The sequence below is a fragment of the Tupaia chinensis genome, unplaced genomic scaffold, assembly GCF_000334495.1.
Source record: "Tupaia chinensis unplaced genomic scaffold, TupChi_1.0 Scaffold149696_1, whole genome shotgun sequence".
In the NCBI taxonomy this organism is placed as follows: Eukaryota; Metazoa; Chordata; class Mammalia; order Scandentia; family Tupaiidae; genus Tupaia; species Tupaia belangeri.
The window spans coordinates 1,103,341-1,111,748 of NW_006209541.1; the positions used below are offsets into that span (position 1 = coordinate 1,103,341).

Genomic DNA, 8,408 nt, shown 5'->3' on the forward strand with positions numbered 1-8,408 from the left:
CGGCGGCCGGCGGCCACGCACAGGCCCGGTGGCCACACGCTCAGGCCCGGTGGCCACACGCAGGCACAGGCCCAGTGGCCATGCGCAGGCCTGGTGGCCACTCGCCAGCCCCAAGTGTGCGAATATGCGCCAGACCCAGCGCCACCTCCCGTTCTCCCGCCAGGCCAGAGAAAGGAAGGATGGTGACCTTGGCTGGTCCGCACCACCGGCCCGCGTCAGCGCCGAGCACGGGACACACGCAGCACCGGAGAGGCAGCGGGGGGCCGGGCGGCCCATGTGCAAAAAATATGAAGTATACAATTCAGGAAATTAGCATGGAGCTCATGCAATGAAAGCATACTCAACATTCTTCCTGAAGAAAAAAAAAGAGAGAGAGAGAGAGAGAGAGAGAGAGAGAGAAAAGTTTGAGAAAACCTTATATTTATTACAGAAAGTTCACTCTTGGCAAAATATTGTCTGTATTCTTTTTTTTTTTTTCCTTCAGAGGTTTTTTCATATAGGGCATGTGTGCTTGCCAGAAAGACAGAGAGACAGAAAGCAAGAAATCACCCCTTGGGGGATGGCCATGTTGCAATCCCTCCTTCTCCAATTCTCCTCTTTGGATCTTGGGCATGCACGCACATGTGCCTGGAGTGATTTTTAAGCCACCGGGATCAGGACTCGAACCACGGTTGACTACATGGGAGTCCAGAGACATAGCCATTATGCCAAGTGCTGGTTCCAATATTGTATTCTTTGTCAGTTTTAAAGATATCTGTTGTACTTTAATTTGGCCACACACAAAATTTTTTCTATTATATAATAAATTTTGTCATCTTCATAGCTAAATTTTGTAAAATAAGAAAGTCCTCCTAGATATCAAGTTTATTAAAACAATAACCGAGGGGCCAGCAAGTAGCACAGTGGTTAAGGGTCCTGGACTTCCACATGGCCTACCGCAGTTCGAGTATCAATCCTGGCAGCTTACCTTTTCACTTTCTCTCTCTTGCTCATCTTCCTCTGTCTCTCTCTGGTCAAATTAAAATTAATAAATAAAGTTAAATAAAATAACTCTTAAAAAATATCTGAAATCTTTCTATCTAGGATTTTTTTTTTTTTTTGAGAGATTTTTTCACTATAGGGCACATGCACTTGCCAGACAGAGAGAGACATTAGAGACAGAAAGCGAGAAATCACCCCCCAGAGGGGATGGTCACGCCGCAATCCCATCTCCTCCATTCTCCTCTCGGGATCTTGGGCACGCACGCATACACACCCAGCGTGAGTTTTAAGCCACCAGGTCCGGGACGCGAATCGCGGTTGACTATGTGGGAGTCCAGCGACATAGCCATTACGCTAACTGCTGGTTCCCACAGCTTTTTTTCTTTTTTTTATTTGCACAAAACCACATTACCTATTTGGACTATACTGGATTTTTGGAAAAGTCATGATGTACTTTTTGCATAGAAAAACAGAAAAATACACCATGTCTTTTCCAATTATCTAAATCTAGGTGAAAGGTATAATGTCTTATTTACATTTCTCTAGATTAACATAGCATTTTTTGAAAGACTTACTTCTTCATATATTTTCTACTAATTGAGACAGGGTTAGAAGTATCTGATTCAGGAAAACAAACACTAATGGGTTTTTTTTGGTAACAGGGTTGCTGCCAGAACACAGGTCTCACTAAAACCAAAGTGGGAAAGGAGAAGACTCACATCAATATCATTATCATTGAACACATAGATTCCAGCAAGTCCACAGTTACTGGCCATCTGATCTACAAATGTGGTGAGACTTACAAAAGAATCATCAAAAAATTTGAGGAGAAGGGAAGATGGAAAAGGTCTCCACGTATGGGTTTTGAATAAACTGAAAAGTGAACATGAGTGTGGTATCACTATAGGTATTTAACTGTGGAAATTTTTTTCTTTTTTTTTTCTTCCTTTTTTTGGAGAGGTTATTGCTATAGGGTGTGTGCACTCACCAGAAAGACAGAGATTGACAGAGAGACAGAAAGCGAGAAATCATTCCCCAGTGGTCATGGCCACACTGCAATTCCCTCTCTTCCATTCTCCTCTTGGGATCTTAAGCACACACACACACGTGCCTGGTGTGAGTTTACGCCATCAGGTCCAGGACTCAAACTGTGGTCGAGTACATGGGAGTCCCACGACATAGCCATTATGCTAACTGCTGGTCCCGACTGTGGAAATTTAAGACTAGCAAGTGTTATGTGACTACCAATGATGCCCCTGGACACAGACACTTTATCAAAGACATGATTACAGACATATCTCAGGCCAACTGCGCTGTCCTGATTGTTGCTACTGGTATTGGTGAATTTGAAGGCAGTGGTTCCAAGAATGGGCAGATCTGTGAGTATGTCATTCTAGCTTATGCCACTGGGTGTGAAACAACTAATTGTTGATGTTAACAGAACAGATTATACTGAACCACCGTACAGTCAGAAGAAACACTTGGAAATTTTTGAGGAAGTCAGCACCTATATTAAGAAAATTGGCTACAATCCTGACACAGTAGCATTTGTGACAGTTTCTGGTTGTAATGGTTACAACACGTTGGAGCCAAGTGCTAATACACTGTGGTTCAAGGGATGGAAAGTGGCAATGCCGGTGAAACTATACTGCTTGAAGCTCTGGACTGCATCCTACTACCAACTCATCCAACTGACAAGCACTTTTGTCTGCCCCTCCAGGATGTGAACAAAATTGGTATTGGCACTGTTCCTGTGGGTTGAGTGGAGACATGTGTGCTCAAACTTGGTATAGTGGTCACCTTTGAACTAGTCGTTGTGATAACAAATAAATTCTGTTGAAATGCATCATGAAGCTTTGAGTGAAGTTCTTCCTGGGGACAATGTGGGCTTCAATGTCAAGAACATGTCTGTCAAAGACATTTGGTGTGGCAATGTTGCTAGTGACAGCAAAAATGACCCAACAGTGGAAGCAGCTGGCTTCTCTGCTCAGGTAATTATCCTGAACTATCCAGGACAAATCAGTGCTGGCTATGGACCTGTCTTGGTTTGTCAACAGCTCACATTGCACGCACATTTGCTGAGCTGAAGGGAAAGATTGATTGCAAGAAGATTGAGTGCAAGCTTCTGGCAAGAAGCTGAAAGATGGCCCTACATTCTTGAAATCCAGTGATGCTGCCATTGTTGATTGTTCCTGGCAAACCCATGTGTGTTGAGAGCTTCTCTGACTATCCTCCTCTAGGTAATTTTGCTGTTCATGATATGAGACAGACCATTATGAGTGTCCTCAAAACCATAGACAAGAAGACTGCTGCAGCTGTCAAGGTTGCCAAGTCTGCCCAGAAAGCTCAGAAGGCTAAGTGAATGTCCCTAATTCCTGCCACCCCAGTCTTTATCAGAGTTGGAAGAACAGTCTCAGAACTGTTTGTCTCAATTGGCCATTTAAGTTTAATAGTAAAAGACTGGTTAATGATAACAATGCTTCGTAAGACCTTCAGAAAGAAAGGAAAATGTTTTTTGGACCATTTTGGGGTTTTTGTTTGTTTGTTTTTGTTTTGTTTTATTTGTTTATGTGTGGCTGTTTTAAGTTATTCATTCTTAAAATAAGTACTTTTTAATGGAAACAACTTGACCAAAAATCGGTCACAGAATTTCGAGTCCCATTAAAACAAAGCTAAATGAGAAAATTAAAATGTACTAATGTGTACCTTATTTGTTATTAGCAGTATGTGACACATACTTTTCCAAGACCTTTTATCTAATTGCCTCAGTATCTCTATAAGGAAAGCTCTGCCATTTTTTTTTAATTATTTTACAAATGATGAAACTAAAGAACAGTGTGATATGCAAACCCAGGTCCTGAAAGCATGAAGTCCAATTGCTTATGTACCACTATTAGACACTTACTGAAAGAATTTTTCTGTGAATTTGTTAGGTTTTGATTCTTCCTCAGAATGTACTACTTTATACTTTCCCAGTGATTTAGAGCTATGGGATCTTTCAGAGGCTTCTAGCCCCCTGTTTGAACACTACATTTAGAACCTCTTTCATATCTCATATCAGGGTTGGTTTTGTGGACATTGTACCTGTGTAGAAGCACAAGGCCCTGAGGTTAGAAGGGTTCCAGTTTTGGTTTAAAGATACCACTATTTTTAAACTCTTAATAATTTGTAATAAAATTGTCATAATTTCCTTTTGTACTGTATAATACCAATTATGGAACTGGTCCTTCATACCGTGTGTCATGGATACTCCTGTCTCTGTTTCATCGATGCAAAGTATATTCTTTCTTTCCTTCAGATTATTGCAAAGATAATAGAAACAGCAGTATTCCACTTTGTCATTTTAAGTCTCAAAAAGTTTAAATAGCTTCCCTAAGGTCATGAGATCATAAGTGAGCATTTAAGCCTCAGAGCTGCTTTATTGCCAAGGCTTTGCTCCTTCCCCTTCACCAGGATGTTTTCCTAGAATAGCGACCTTGTAGAATAAAAAGAACAGCCCTTTCACAATGTAGGCACATCAGAATAACATATGAAATAGGGTCATGTCTTTGGGCCACATGACAGACTAAGTGCACACAATGGCAAAAGTTGTTACACTGCCGAATTTGAAAGATAAGCAGGGAAGTCTTCCTGCACCCAAGAAAGAACTAACAGCCAAGGAAAAATGCCTTCTACCAGCTCCAAGCCCACAGAGTACATAGTTAGCCCAGGGAAAGGCTCCAGATGCACAAGGTTCAGCAATGGGCTACCTGCCATGGGGAAGCTGCACACCAGGTGCCCTTTCAGAATGAAGTTCAAAGGCTCTTTAGTTCGCATAGGACAGAAAATTTTCAACTCAATGCTAGAGAAATGGTGAGAAATCTTGACATTTTTCTATTACTTTGTGTAGTAAAATGAAATGTTATCAATGGGAAACTGAAACCCCAAGATTTCCTTCATCAAGGTTTATATTTCAAATTTAGAACAAATTTATTATACATAAATCCCTCAGCCTCCAACATTAAATAAAATATATTTCTAGATCATTAAAATCTCTCTAGTCCTGGATATGAAAAAACTTTAAACTATTTTATAATAAATGGTTCATACTTCAGGCCTTGTAGACCACAAAGTATGATCAAACTCTAGGGAGTATTATGTTAGAGACTAAAATATTGGAAGGCATAAAAGCAATGAAAATAGTAATAGATGATGAAGATAGTGTGGAATGGAGCTGAGTATAGAGAAGAATAGAAAGAGAATAAATAGAGAGGCATGACATTATTGGGACACAGAAATGGCTTATTACTTATTGATGATAACATGTATAGTATTCTCAATGGACTGGTCCGAGAAGTATTTCATGTTGGGTAAACTCTCTTTAGAAGCCAAATGATATATAGTGATTGAATGTTTAAAAATAATTAGAATAAGTAATAATAATATTAATCTGAAAAAATGATCAAAAGCTATTTGATGATGATGTGGATAGTAATTTCTTTGTCTTGGCTGATATGCATGGTAATCATGTTTGAAAAAGAAATGTAATACACTGTAAAGATATATGTGATTAAATGTAATATAAAAATTATGATAATAAAATAATATAAAAAGCTCTAGTGAGGATAAGCTCACAATAAAAATAGCATGATAAGTAGAAATATAATTCTATTTGGAACACCAGTGTAATAAACAATAGAATTAATGTAGTAAGAATGACAAATAATTAAATCATCTGGAAGAGGCTACAAAATTATTGATTAAAATAACTAGATAGATTAAAATTTAACATCAATAATTAAGAAATATAATTGTACAAAAAAGAAAAATTGAATTGAAAATGAATCAATCAGAACAATTAAAAAAGGAAAACTTAGCCCTGGAATATATCAAATTCACTTAAAATGGGATAACAGTTGATTACACACAATTGAAGAAAGAGTTCAAGAACTGACTAATTGATTCAAGGAAATTGTTGCCATAGCTAAAGAGATGAAAATTATGAGAAAAGGGGTCAAGGGACACAAGTATGAATCAGCATGGTTAACAAAATTAGAGTCCCAGAAGAGTGAATAAGAAAAATAAAATAAAATAAATGCAATATTTAAGGAGTGAAGTCCTGGGAATAAGCCAGAATTTGAGAAACAGAAGACTATTCAGATTATCTCAGGCGGAATAAATAAAATCAAATGCAGACCAAATATATCTCACTGAAATTGCAGAACACCATAGACAAAGGTAAAATATTAAAAGCAAACTGTCAGATTCCATTTTCTAGTCTGACATGCAATGAGCTCAGAAGACATCACTCTAGCCCCAAAATAAGAGAAAAGGCTGAGCAAACTGAAAATCAATAACTCTTCTTAGATCCATCAACGAGTTAAGACCACAAGGCAAACCACCTCTCCCAAATCTGGAGAGACAGATGGGTAAGATGGCATCACAGCTTACCAGGAGCATGGCAAGTATACATAAAGGTTAAGTGACTAATTGCTGGAGACTGCACAGACTAGTCTGAGACATAGAAACTTATAGGGACCAAGCTAAGAGAATATGTCTCTTCCTTGTAATGGGTTTTTATCTTTAGCAGTGCTACTAAATTCTGGGTAAAAACCAGAAACAAACAAAACAAAACTTTTTTGCAGCAGGAGTTAAAATGTAACCATTCTGAAATACACCAATAGAGCTCTTTTCTTAAGGAAGTCCTGCCAAGGAAAGCTATTTAATCAGAATGTAACTGAGTCTTAACAGACTACCTTCCTGGCTCATCAAAAGCATGTTTATTTAGGCATAACCATGTGAACTGCACCCAACACACAACCCAGATGAACATTAGTCAGGTTTCTCTCCAAACATGATCACTGAGGTCTTACAATCTTCAGACAGGTTTCATAAACAAAAAGTACAAGTAGGAGGGTTCAGGGGATTGTACCAGTTGTTTTGTGACATTTATCTTTTGTTACCAAAATCGGTATCAAAGATGGTGTCATGTCCACTTTAGCCCGGCAATCTCTGAGCAGATGTCGTTATGGACATAGTCCTTGTGTCACTCCTTGCCTTTGTACAAGGTTGTGGTTTTGTTACACTTGCATGAGAAAACACACCTGTTATACTTGCATGAGAAAACACATCTTCTATGCTCTTCCCCAACTTGGTTTACTCTGAGTTGACATGAATAATTCCATTTTTATTCTGACAAACTTTCACAGGATGATGCAGGAGAAATAGCTGAGAATACTGTTTTAAGGTACTTGCAATACTTGTGAAATGATGTAGTGTTATCTGAAAGTGTATTTATATTAGTTGTACATGTATATCAAAAAATCTAGGCCAGTTACTAAACACATTTTAGAATACATAGATGATTATTTATTTATGTGCTTGGAAAGGAGAGAAAAATTAATCATACTAAATCTTCAATTAGAACTAGTGAGAGTGATAAATTTCAAGAAAAATGGATGACTAGATGTGTTTAATACACTTCCTTCCTGTAAGAAAAGGCCCAAAGAAAGACTAAGCAAATGATATTAAACTGTTTGTTTGTTTGTTTTTTAGGAAGAGCATTGATATTCAGTAGAGATGCTATAGTGTGTAAAGATGGGATGGTCTCCTATAGAGAGAGGGGGAAAGCATCTACTGCTACATCTATCGAGGAAATATTGGCTTGAAGTCTGGATGAACTTTCATGATGGCAAAAGGGAAGGCAGGAGGCTCCCATCAGTGCCATTCATACCTTGGAATCTTTAGTGTAGGAAAATCCTACAGACTTCAAGCTACTGAACTCAGAGTGGGGAGTGGCCAACAGGTCCACACCACTGAATATCAGTGCTGGCTATGGACCTGTCTTGGTTTGTCAACAGCTCACATTGCACGCACATTTGCTGAGCTGAAGGGAAAGATTGATTGCAAGAAGATTGAGTGCAAGCTTCTGGCAAGAAGCTGAAAGATGGCCCTACATTCTTGAAATCCAGTGATGCTGCCATTGTTGATTGTTCCTGGCAAACCCATGTGTGTTGAGAGCTTCTCTGACTATCCTCCTCTAGGTAATTTTGCTGTTCATGATATGAGACAGACCATTATGAGTGTCCTCAAAACCATAGACAAGAAGACTGCTGCAGCTGTCAAGGTTGCCAAGTCTGCCCAGAAAGCTCAGAAGGCTAAGTGAATGTCCCTAATTCCTGCCACCCCAGTCTTTATCAGAGTTGGAAGAACAGTCTCAGAACTGTTTGTCTCAATTGGCCATTTAAGTTTAATAGTAAAAGACTGGTTAATGATAACAATGCTTCGTAAGACCTTCAGAAAGAAAGGAAAATGTTTTTTGGACCATTTTGGGGTTTTTGTTTGTTTGTTTTTGTTTTGTTTTATTTGTTTATGTGTGGCTGTTTTAAGTTATTCATTCTTAAAATAAGTACTTTTTAATGGAAACAACTTGACCAAAAATCGGTCAC

General features: G+C 38.7%; 1 pseudogene; it reads left to right on the top strand.

Annotated features, from left to right (window-relative positions):
• The first annotated feature begins 124 nt into the window (after nucleotides 1-124).
• LOC102468084 (elongation factor 1-alpha 1 pseudogene) lies at nucleotides 125-8,125 on the top strand (annotated as a pseudogene).
• The last annotated feature ends 283 nt before the right edge of the window (nucleotides 8,126-8,408 follow it).